This window comes from Podarcis liolepis (genome assembly GCF_965112155.1).
Source record: "Podarcis liolepis genome assembly, chromosome: Z".
NCBI lineage: Eukaryota > Metazoa > Chordata > Lepidosauria > Squamata > Lacertidae > Podarcis > Podarcis liolepis.
Window position 1 is genome coordinate 2,772,772 of NC_139570.1, and position 12,663 is coordinate 2,785,434.

The following is a 12,663-nucleotide window of genomic DNA, read 5'->3' on the forward strand; positions in this document are numbered from 1 at the left end:
AGTGGCAGACCATGGGGTCTCAAATTTCAGTGACACCCTGTGCAGTGCCAAACTTCGCATCCCGATTCCTGTGCTCAATTCCAAATAATAGTTGTGGAGACCCTGCAGCTCTGTGCACAGTGCAACCAAGCTGATTGGCTCCCCAAAATCCACCTCTGGAGATATTTCTCCAAGTCCACTCACCTTCTTAGGTGGGGGCTGTTGCGGGCTGTCATGATTCTGGCAGCAGAGGCCCCACTTCCTGGGACACTTTTCAGGCAGGAAAGGACGTCCCTGGACTGAGCTTGCTACCTGGGAACTGGATTCATTCTGCTCACACAATTGGCCAATCGAGATCAGGCTTGGGGTGGTCCACTCCTGGGGGGTGGACCCAACCAGGCCTGTTGGCTTTTCTCAAGTCCCCTCCTATGGGGCCTCCCCCTCCCCCCCAGGATTTTTTATTTTTTATTTTTTTTATAAATATTTTATTAAGTTTTAACAATAAAAGAAATTTCAAGAAAAATACAAAAACAAGAAAAATACAAAGTCACAAAATACAATACAAAAATACAAACATTAAACACAGCGAAAGAAGAAAAAAGAAAAAAGAAAGGCTCTATGGGGCCTTTGGCTGGCCTTGGCAGCCACTCCTTTGCTGGATCATCCTCCCTCCCTATTTTTCTGTTGTGTGTTGCATTGAATGGCCTTGCCAGGGATATTGGCCATCACCATATTTGGCAGCAGGTTGGAATTTTCCCATTTGGCTAATTGGCTGCTGCCATCTGGTTTTCTCCATCCTTGTAGGCAGTTTAGGCATTGGGTAGGCGTAGTCTTGGACCAAGCGGAAGTTGTAGCCTCTGCTTGCCCCTCCAGAAAATGAGGTATCCCATTAAAAGGATCCAGCAGTGATGGTTCTGTCTGGATGCCCAGGCATGGGCTAGGTCCACAGCATTTCCTAAGTGCAATCCAGAGGGGCAGCTACTTCCTGATGTAGGTCAAGAACTCCCTCCTGGTGACCCCATATTAAGTACTTGCAGCAGGTGGGCTGGAAGAAGTATGGTCTACCCCATGCCTATGCCAAACCTCTTACAGCTGTAGTTGATAAAGCTGTAGCCTGATTTGACCCAGACGCGCTGACTGAGGCCTCAGATGATGCTTCCAGGGTTATGGCAGGGGTGGGGCGGTGAAGTTGGGGTGCACATCTGCAGCTGCAGCAGGCCCCAACAAAGGCCCCGTGGTGAAGACAGAGGCCCAATCCAGTTGCCACTGCAGGGCTGGAGAGCTGGAGGTAAGGCAGCAGGTGGCAGCAGGAGGAGGCCGGGCACCCACAGTGAAAATTTTGTTGGTGCCCAGGCCCCCCTGCAGATGGCACCAGTGATTTGATGAAAAATGGAACTTGTCGGTTCTTATAATTTACAGTTTAAGATGTTCCATCAGATAGGGATGCCTGGGAACGCAAGGGACGTTCAGGGGTGCAACGCTCACATGACATAATTTAAGAGGTTCCTCCTTTACCTGCCATAGGCCAACAAAAATGGCACAAAATAGGGTGAAAGCTTTCAAGTTCACCCAAATAATTTTATTATTTGTACCCAACCCAGCTGACTGGGTTGCCCCAGCCACTCTGGGCAGCTTCCAACAAATTATAAAAGCACAGCGAGACATCAAACATTACAAACTTCCCTATACAGTTATACCTTGGGTTGAAAGTGCTTCGGGTTGAGCGCATTCAAGTTGTGCTCTGCGGCAACCCAGAAGTAACGGAGCGCGTTACTTCCAGGCTTTGCCACTCACACATGTTCAAACGCTCAAAATGATGTCATGTGCATGCGCGAAAGAGCCAAAACATGACACACGCATGCGCAGACGCACCGTTGCATCACAAAATCACAAGAATCACAAAACAGAGAAACCAGTAGGAGAACACTTCAATCTCCCAGGACATTCTATACAAGATCTCAAAGTAGCTGTTTTACTACAAAGGAATTTCAGAAATAGACTGGAAAGAGAAGCTGCTGAATTGCAACTCATTACCAAACTTAAAACAATGGAGAGACCTGATCTGAACAGAGACATTGGATTCTTATCTCATTATACATGACTAAGCCATTTCTCACCTTCTCACCCCTTGCCTTTTCCTGTAAGACCTATTACAGTCGTTAAGAGTCGTCAACAGGCTCATCTCAGCTATCTGCCCATCTCCGATTCCCACCACCCTTCTGAGTAATACCCCTCCCCACCTTCTCACTATATAGAAGGATCTGGCAACTTCTGTTTCAGTGTATCTGAAGAAGTGTGCATGCACACGAAAGCTCATACCAAGAACTAACTTAGTTGGTCTTTAAGGTGCTACTGGAAGGAATTTTTTTATCTTACGTTGTGTTCAGGATGTGAACGGGGCTCCAGAATGGATCCCATTCGCATCCCAAGGTACCACTGTATAGTACTAACAATGCAGTTCTTCTGGTACCAATGTTATATGGTCTCGGCGGCCGCCCCCAGTCACCATTCTAGCTGCCGCATTCTGGATTAGTTGTAGTCACCTTCAAAGGTAGCCCCACGTAAAGCACATGGCAGTAGTCCAAGTGGGAGATAACCAGAGCATGCACCACTCTGGCGAGGCAGTCCGCAGGCAGCTAGGGTCTCATTCTGCGTACCAGATGAAGCTGGTAAACAGCTGCCCTGGACACAGAATTGACCTATGCCTCCATGGGCAGCTGTGAGTCCAAAATGACTCCCAGGATGTGCACCTGGTCCTTCAGGGGCACAGTTACCCCATTCAGGACCAGGGAGTCCTCCACACCCACCCGCCTCCTGTCCCCCAAAAACAGTATTTCTGTCTTGTCAGGATTCAACCTCAATCTGTTAGCTGCCATCTATCCTCTAATTGTCATTAGAAGTAAAATACAAGCTATAACAATATAATAAAATAGGTGGACGTTTTAAGCATATTGTACAGCCCTTGTGTTTGTCAAGAGTGGCAGCAAATACCCAATAAATAAAAGTGTCTCCAAATGTTTTTTTTTGGGGGGGGGCAGGGAGAAGCAGTACCAGTTTGGGGGTGAACTGAACAGGTTTTTTTTGAGAGACGCAGGTGGTGCTGTGGGTTAAACCACAGAGCCTAGGTCTTGCCGATCAGAAGGTTGGCGGTTCGAATCCCCGCGACGGGGTGAGCTCCCGTTGCTTGGTTCCTGCTCTTGCCAACCTAGCAGTTCGAAAGCACGTCAAAGTGCAAGTAGATAAAACGGTACTGCTCCGGTGGGAAAGTAAACGGCGTTTCCGTGCGCTGCTCCGGTTCGCCAGAAGCGGCTTAGTCCTACTGGCCAGATAACCTGGAAGCTGTACACCGGCTCCCTCAAGAGAGATGAGCGCCGCAACCCCAGAGTCGGTCACGACTGGACCTAAAGGTCAGGGGTCCCTTTACCTTTATTTAGAACAGGTTCTTTAATAATTTTATAGACTTATTCAAAAGCTCTAGACCAGGAACTTTTACTAGTGGACGCTCCCACCATAAGTGGAAGTATGTATCACAGGACCCACATCCCCCAACTCTTCTCAAGATAATACATGAAAGGTGTATTGGGGTACAGTACCACTTGCCCACCCTACTGTTGTCCCCGTCAGCTCACCGACTGAGTGAGACTCCCTGCCACCCTCTCCTCCCTGAGGAAGGACCAAGGGCAGTGGAAGCGCAGCCATTTGGGTGTATGAAGCCCTGCCCTGCATACTCTCTCTGCCCAGTGCCAACCCCTGCCTGCTTGCTTTCCTGCCTGAAGCTGGGACAAGCAACAACTCTGGATGTCAGCTGCCTTCTCCTACTTAGTCCCAATTCTGCCCTTGTAGAACTGAGCAGGGAGAATGATGGGGACAAAACTAGAATGAGACACTCTGTCTGTCCATGGCTCTGGCACCACCTGCTGTTGGTCTTCCAGCCTTGCCAGGCACCAGGGGCCAAGGGATCCTTCTTCAGAGTGAGGCATCGGGTGAGGTGGCTGAGGGAGCACCTACACTGCTGCAGTTTGCCATGGTGGTGTTAGCGAGACAATTTTCCTGTTGCATACACTGGTGAAAGGTGATATTGCGGACCTGAACTCTGCTGATCAAATAACTGATAGTGCAGGTAATAGTCCAGCAAACTTAGCACATCTTCTCGAATGGATGCTGTTGCTCATGCCCCTTTCATCGCTGCCTTGTTAGAAATTATCCTCTGGTCCCCCATATGTCTGTCATTCATTAAAATGCCTGCGCTTCCCATGAGAAGGCGCTAGCCCTTCCTGGGCATTCCTGGGTGGAGAGCTGCTGTACCCCAGACCCCAAAAGAAAATCCATCAGGCAATGCTAAAAATGAATTCTGTTTTAAATGCAGTTTTTAGATATATTTGCACAGAAGAGCAGCCAGAAATGTTAAAAGTGCCTGTGTTAGGAATACAATTGGGTTTCTAGCTGTTTTTGGACTACAATTCCCATCATCCCTTACTGCTGCTAGCTGGGGGTGATGAAAGTTGTAGTTCAGAAAGAGCTGGAGACCCAAGTGTGGGAAGACCTGCTCTAGTGAAAGGCAATGATATGGACATGAACTGTTCTGATTAAATTGTAGATTGGATCTTTCATAGCTCCGATAAGAGTGAAGTTCAGGGAGCAAACAGCCCTCCTACTCCCATGACATCGTTCCCCCTGCCTTGCTGAACTTGTGGGTGTTTACTCCCTTGTAGCCAAGGGATCTGCTGTTGCTCATGCTCATGCTGCTATCTTTGCTGCCTTGTCAGAAGCTGCCCACTGGTGTCCCCCAACCCCAGCCACCCCCGTAGATGCATCAATCACTATAAGGCTTGGACTTTCCATGGCGATGCACAAGCCATTCCTTGCCACTGGCGGAGAGCCTGCCCAGACCCCAATATGTCTCTTTGGTGCTCTGCCACTTCTTGTGCCAAAGATTCCCCATTTTTCCACTGGGCACATGGGCAAGAGGGGAAGTAGGCATACAAATCCTTAAGGCTGGGTTTGCTGTGAAGTCCACAGGATCTAAGCCAGGAAACCTTGGTTCATTGTGGGGATTTGTTTCTCTGCGCACATGTAACTCGTTAGGAAATTAATTTTGGAAATGCATGGTTTGCGATGTACTGGATTTTCCCAAAAGGGCAGTCAAAAAAGTGAAAAAATATTATGATGCTTTAAGCCAGCCAGCTAAAATGTGAATTTGAAAAGGAGAAAGGGCTGTTGTGGTCATCCCTCTGTCTCAAGAGACCATGGCGTGTGCCTTGGGGGCTGAAGCCAAACCACTGGGCTAGCAGCAGCGAAGTGACCTCCCCAGGGCATAAGCCTGGGCAGTGTGTCTGGTGGTCTTGGGCTGTCCAGACGATAGGACCCCCCTCTCGGCCTCGCTGATGGGGTCTAGAGGAAAGCAGAGCAATGCATTAGGCACCAGCGTGGCTGCAGGAGTTGCAGGAAGGAGGCACACAAGGTGACAGCCAACTGCCTTATGGACTCCACTCCGCATTGTGTAGGGTTTACTCCTTGGCCTTTCCTTCTTCTGAAGATATCCCACAAGACAGAGGAGGTTTAGGATCAGAGTTTTCCTTTTCCCAGATGGGCTCCCTTCCCAGGTGGACAAACCTCACCTGCCCCTCAATTCCCACTCCAGCACATGCAGGAACCGCCTCCTTAACCACTGGACCCATTATTGGTCCCATCTGCTCCATCCTCCGGAGCCTGTCTTTGCATGCAGGTGAAGTCCCTAACTCACCGAGGGTTTGAGACCCATTGGCTACCCTCCCCTGGTTTAGCCAGCCAGTCGAAGCTGTTCCTGGCGTGTGGCCTCTGTCACGTGCTGACAGCTTCTAGGACCAATTTACATTGAAATGGATGAAAGTAGACACAGAAGCATTTGGAACACACCCACAACCACATTGCTTTTCTATATTTGCTGTAAGTCATGTGCAGAGCTTCGGGTGACAGGCAACTAATAAATGAAACGATTATACTTCCTTCTACCATGATACCTGTCACTTCTATGCTGTCCAGCACTCTGTGTCACAAAAGCCGCTGTTGGAATCTGCAATAGGAATACACTGGCATATAAACCAAGAATGGCTGTTAACAGGGTGAGTGAGAACATTTATTTGACATTTAAATGAGAAACTGTACTTTGTTAAAATTGTTCCATGAGGCTTTGTTCACACTATAACTGCAAAGCACATTCAAAGTACATTCCTTGCCCCCGAGAATTCTGGGAATTGTAGTTCACTAGGATTCCCAGCAGCCCTTAATAAACTACAGTGCCCAGAACTTGAGGAGGGGGGGAATGTACTTTGAAAGTACTGTACTCAGAAGCATAAGGCAGAACCCCAACTCACGAACTACAGGTATTGGGATATTCTCTGATGAGAATTTCTCTCTTCTGTGGGTTCTTTGATGTGAAAAAAGGAGTACACTTCCTTCCACGTTCCAAGCATCTGCTTGGAAATTCTCTTATTTCCTTTGATTTAGCAAACAAGGTCTGGAAATTTCTACGGTACCTCCTCTTTGTGACCCAGCTGATGTATTCCAAGACTTAAGGGAGACACAAAAGACTTTTGACTTTTGGAGCATATAAGCTGTGAAGGTGAAGGAGAGGCAGCACCATCTTCCGCCTGCGCTCTCTCCTCTCCCAGGCTCTGCCTCCTTGGGGATAACTTGGAACCTTAAAGAGCTAGCAGCCCTGTAGCCTGATGTAGGCACTCCTTCTCCTGCCTGGACTGGTGGTTCCACAGGCTCAGGGGAAGCTACTTGCCAGGGCCCTGCCTCTGACCTACGGGATCAGGTGATAGAGGAGCTTCTTCTGAGGGCTCCGAACCTGGTCTGGATCCTTGGCTGGAGAGTGCAGCCCCTGAGTCCAGATGGTCACTGGGCTTTAAGATCAGGACAGTGCAGGTGACAAAGATAGGGATGGTGTGTCTTGGCAAAAATGGTAGGGGGTGGATGAAAATTGAGGGTGGTGCCAAGTGGTAATTACCCAGAGTCCTGAGGCCTTTCTTTTAGGGATAATAAGGTCCCCAAGAAATGATTAACTTACCTTTGCAACAGCAGCAGCTAGAATTTTGTACGCTCAGAACTGGAAAGAAGAGAAAACGCAGACGAAAGAAGAATGGATTTTGAAGCTAATGGACTATGTGGAACTGGTGAAACCTAACCGCAAAAATAAGAAATTAACATGGCAGACTATTTGTGGATGAATGCAAGCCCTTTCTGGAATACAACAACAACAACAACAACAACAACAACAACAACAACAACAACAAAATTTATACATCGCCCACTCTAGGTGGCTTCCAACTGAATATTAAAAACAATACAGTGTCAGACATTAAAAACTTCCCTAAACAGTTGTCTTTTAAAAGTAAAATAGTTGTTTACTGCCTTGACATCTGCTGGGAGGGCATTCCACAGGGGAGGCGCCGCTACTGAGAAGGCCCTCTGCCTGATTCCCTGTAACCTCACTTCTCACAGTGAGGGTACCGCCAGAAGGCCCTCAGCGCTGGACCTCAGTGTCCGGGCTGGGTGATGGGGGTGGAGACGCTCCTTCAGGTATACAGGACATAGCTGTCAACGTTTCTCTTTTTTTAAGGGAAATTCCCTTATCCCAAATAGCATTCTGCACAAGAAAGTGGAAAAGTTGACAGCGATGATACAGGACTCAAGCCGTTTAGGGCTTTAAAGGTCAGCAACAACACTTTGAATTGTCCTCGGAACGTACTGGGAGCCAATAAAGAGCTTTCAGGACCGGTGTTATATAGTCTCGGCGGCCACTCCCAGTCACCAGTCTAGCTGCTGCATTCTGGATTAATTGCAGTTTCTGAGTCACCTTCAAAGGTAGCCCTATGTAGAGCACATTGCAGTAGTCCAAGCGGGAGATAACTAGAGCATGCACCACTCTGGCAAGGCAGTCTGCGGGCAGGTAGGGTCTCAGCGTGCGTAGCAGATGGAGCTGATAAACAGCTGCCCTGGACACAGCTTTGACCTGCGCCTCCATGGACAGCTGTGAGTCCAAAATGACTCCAAGGCTGCGCACCTGGTCCTTCAGGGGCACAGTTACCCCCTTCAGGACCAGGGAGTCCTCCACACCAGCCTGCCCCCTGTCCCCCAACAGTACTTCTGTCTTATCAGGATTCAACCTCAATCCGTTAGCTGCCATCCATCCTCCAACCGCCTTCAGACACTCACACAGCACCTTCACTGGTTCTGATTTGAAAGAGAGGTAGAGCTAGGTATCATCTGCATACTGATGACCATTCAGCCCAAACCCCATGATGATCTCTCCCAGTGGCTGCAAGTAGATGTTAAAAGCATGGGGAGAGGACAGAACCCTGAGGCATCCCACAAGTGAGAACCCAGGGGTCTGAACACTCATCCCCTACTACCACTTTCTGAACATGGCCAGGAGAAAGGAGCGGAACCACTGAATAACAGTGCCCCCAGCTCCCAGCCCCTCTAGACGGTCCACAAGGATGTTATGGTTGATGGTATCAAAAGCGGTTGAGAGATCCAGCAGAACTAGGAAAAAGCTCTCACCTTTGTCCCTAGCCCACTGGAGATCATCGACCAGTGAGACCAAGGCAGTTTCGGCCCAATGATGAGGCCTGAATCCTGACTGGAAGGGATCCAAATGGTCTGCTTCTTCCAGGCGTGCCTGGAGTTGTTCAGCAACCACTCGCTCTATCACCTTGTTCAAGAATGGAAGATTTGAGACTGGGTGATAGTTGGCCATATTGGCCAGGTCTAAAGATGTTTTTTAAAGAAGCGGTTTAATGACCGCCTCTTTCGGTGGGCGTGGGAAGCATTCACCACCCCGCAGAACCCATCACTCAGCCCTTCCCGTCTTGCTTTTATCAGCCAGGATGGACAAGGATAAAGAAGACAGGTGGTTTCACTCGTCCAAGCAGCCTGTCCATTTATCATTATTATCATTATCATCATCATCCCACTTTTTCCCCTAACAGAAACTGAAGGTGGTTTTCAAAGTAAATCTGGATTATTTTGAAAGTTGCAGCTAGTTTTGCATTAAATGTTGAGTGCTTGACAGAACTGGCCACATTATTTCGCCACTTTCTGCTGTGTGCTCTTCACATTTTTAGAACAAAAATGCAACGAATGATAGTGTGAGAAAGTAGCTTTAAATCCGCCAAGGTCAGAGTAGTTATGCTCAAGACATTCACTGATGATTTACTAGTAACTGCTTTTCTACATAAAAATGCAACCATAATTTTAAGTGATAGACATTAGGCCAGTAGAAAAAGAGTAAAATAAACTACATCTCTGTTAAAAGAACATGCAGAGAATATAGCTCACATTTGCTCCAAGCAAGCTGCTTGAAATTATCAAAGGTTTTTGTTTCTGGCAATGATCTATTTGGCAATGATATCATAATCAGTTGAAACTGTGTGCAGGATTTAAAATGATAATATTTGAAATAGAATAATATGTCTTAGCTGAAACGTTTATCAGAATGCAGTATGTAAAAGGGACGGGATTAAGAGCAGCAGGGATGGAAAGGCGGGAAGCCAAAGTTTAAAGAGAAATGTACGTATAGCAAATTTGAAAGCTGGAATTTATATGTAAAGAAAAGAAGAAATGGAGGTTGGTTGCCCATTGAGTCCAGCATCCTGTTCTCACTGTGGCCAACTAAGTGCCTGTGAGAAACCAGGGCTAGGGTTGGAACCTGCACTGGGAGAAGGTTTGGAGGCTCAGATGGCTCAGAGTCCTGTTGTGGGGCAGATGGTGGCTGCACCTGCCATGCCCACAGAAGGAAGCCTCGGTCTTAGCTTGATTTGCCAGCAAGACAAGCAAAGGGTTGCAGGCGACAGTGGCATCAACTTCCTGCTGTGGCAGGGCAGCCCTGTGCCTCAGAACATGGGAAGAGCCTTTAAGGAAGATTGGAAAACATTTGTAGAATCATTGGAAACTGATGAAAATGTTAGCAGGGTTAGAATAGATCCAGCAGTTTAAATTAAGTGAAGATATAATGGGGGAAATTATTATTATTTAATTAGCATATGCAGTCGTAACGGAAAACTAAAACGAACCATGGAATGGGGGGGGGAGGGAAGTTGATGACTATTGTATGGTAATATTAATTTGAATGTGAACCTATGTAATGTAAAATTACAAATGCGTTTGTTTTTTTAAAGAACACAGGAAGAGCCATGCAGCTGGGTCATGCCAATGGCCCATGCAGTTCAGCCTCTCGTCCTCTCAGTGGCTGATCAGGCACCCAGAGGGCGGAAGCCCCCAGGCAGTATTCCAGCACAAGAGATCCCTCCTCCCCTGTGGTTTCCAGCAACTGGTATTCAGAAGACCTCCAACTGAGGAGGCAGAGCATAGCCATTGTGGCCAGGAGCCATTGAAAGCCCTCTCTGCAATGGCTATCTACTGAATCCTCTTTGGAAGCCATCCAAGTTGGTGGCCGTCACTGTTTCCTGGGGGAGGGAGTCCCAGAGCTGAACTCTGTGCTGTGTGAAGTAGGTCTGGATCTTCCCACATTTAGCTTCCCAGCTCTAGTGTTGGGAGAGAGGGACCAAAGCCTTCCTCTGACTGCCAGCACAGTATGCTGATGCAATAAATACTCAGAAAGATAGGGAGAAAAAGTTCAAAATGCACTTCAAAGAGTGGTTGCTTCAACTCTTTTGCAGGAGAAGTGACCTGTTCCAGGTGGGGGGGGGGGGAGATGGCTAAGTGGAGTCCTTCATATGGTGAGGTTAGCTGAAAACTTGTCTTGTTTACTAAACTTAGCTTTCCAAATCATGCAACTTAAAAGCAATACAAAAAGACCTTTTGACTTGTTCAGGTCTTGATCAGTTTGCTATCAGGAGTTTGAAGGAGGCATGGCAGCTGGGAGTCTGGGAAATTATTCAGTGCCAGTGTTTTGCTGTTTCCTGTGTAAAAGAAAAAGAAGACGAAGAAGATAAGAAGCGGTTTTATACATTCCTAGTATCTTTGAAAACCCAAAACAATGCAATGCCTGGGACAAAGGGAATGTAAACTATTTCTGCACAGTGTGGGAACTCTCAGAATCAGAACAGTAGAGTTGGAAGGGACTCTGAGGCTCATCAAGTCCACCCCCCTGCAGTGCAGGAAGAAATGGGGCCCTGTTAATACTGGAATCCTTGCCACCTTCCAGTCAGCTATTGGAGATTCTATAGCTCTTGATTCCCTGCATTAAACAGGGTCATTTATTTATTGCTTGTCTGATTTATATGCCACATTTTGGGCTGCAATTGGCCCAAAAGAGCATGAGAAGAACCTGTCAGTAGCCCATCCAGTCCAGCTTCCTGCTCTCATGGTGGTCCCCCAGATGCCTGTGGGAAGCCAGCAAGCAGCGCCCATGTGCAAGAGCTCTCTCCTTTCCTCTGGTTTCCATCATCTGCTGTTTGGGAGCACTGCTGCTTCTGGTCATGGAAGCAGAGCATAACCACCCTGGCTAGTAGCCATTGGTAGTCTTAGCCTCCACGAGTTTATGCAGTCCTTTTTTAAAGCCATATTCACATAATGCAATAGTGATGCTGTTAATAATGATTCAATTAAAACCATCTGATCACAGGCTCCCTTCCACACAATATAGGAGCTTAGTCTTTAGTGGGGGGTCCCTGCCTTTTGGAATTCCCTCTCCTTAAAATAATAGACAGGCACTGTGTCTGTTGTCTTTTCAACACCTGCTGAAGTCCCCTTTCTTCCAGTAAGCCCTTGAAGTAGATATCTATTCTAGCCTGCATATGTTGGAACTGATTATAAGTATTTAAATCCAGGTGGGGAAAACCTGTACCTCCTCCAGATGTTGCTGAACTACAGCTCCCATTATCCCTGACCATTGGCTTTGCTGGCAGGGGCTGATGGGAGTTGGAGTCCAGTAACATCTGGAGGTCCACAAGTTTTTTCTTCTGTGTTTTTATTCTTTTATTGCCTGTGTGATTGCTGCCCCTGGCTCCTTTGGAAGGAATGGCAGGTATGAAATTAGTACTGGTATTACTATTTCTGCAGAACCTTCTTTGGCTTGCCTTCTCCATCTTAGAGATGAAGCAATCTTGGTAATATTGCCACAACCCACCAATCAGGGACTTGTTCAGGCAACAACGGCCATGCACAACTGTAGACAAACACATTATGACAATGACCAGAGCAGTCCCCTACAATACCCTCTGCTTCTCCGCATGCCCAAGTGGGGTGAAACCCCAATGCAGCCCCCCCAACCTCTCTCAGCCCCTCCTTACTCTCTGGAGACTACACAACTTTCTCGCATGTTTTTCCCTAGATGGAATGTGTCCTTGAAGTGTGCCTGGATGAAAAATAGTGATGCAGACTCCTCTGACTCTTGAAAGGCTGGAAGGCAAGGACCACACACCTTCCTCTGACTGCTTTCACAATAAATAAAATACTTTTTGTTCTGCCTGCTCAGTTCCTGCATGCACTTCCTAAGCCTAGCCTAAAGAAGCTCACAACCAAGTCTGGGGCAAAAGAGCACCTCCACTCCTGCGGCTTCCAGCAACAGGTCCTTGGACTTCTTCCTGGGCCACGCTCTGGTCATTTTTGAGCTGCAGCTTGTAGCTCTTGGGTGCTCAACATAAACATAAGTGGTGCCAGAAGTGGGGAATCCATAGGTGGCAACCATCTCTTGACCATCACCCAGAGGAACATCAGAAGATCCTTTATTACCAG

General features: G+C 47.6%; 1 long non-coding RNA gene across 4 annotated transcripts in view; it reads left to right on the forward strand.

Moving 5' to 3' along the window:
* LOC310698881 overlaps positions 1-12,396 on the forward strand; it is a 42,866-nt gene extending 30,470 nt beyond the window's left edge. For 2 of the 4 annotated variants that reach the window (XR_014521767.1, XR_014521768.1), the window contains exon 4: positions 12,260-12,396. This is a non-coding gene — a long non-coding RNA (uncharacterized lncRNA). Of the gene's footprint in view, positions 1-6,000; positions 7,215-12,259 lie in introns of those variants that run through there. The other 2 variants (XR_014521769.1, XR_014521770.1) reach the window with 1 other exon arrangement.
* Positions 12,397-12,663: the final 267 nt, after the last annotated feature.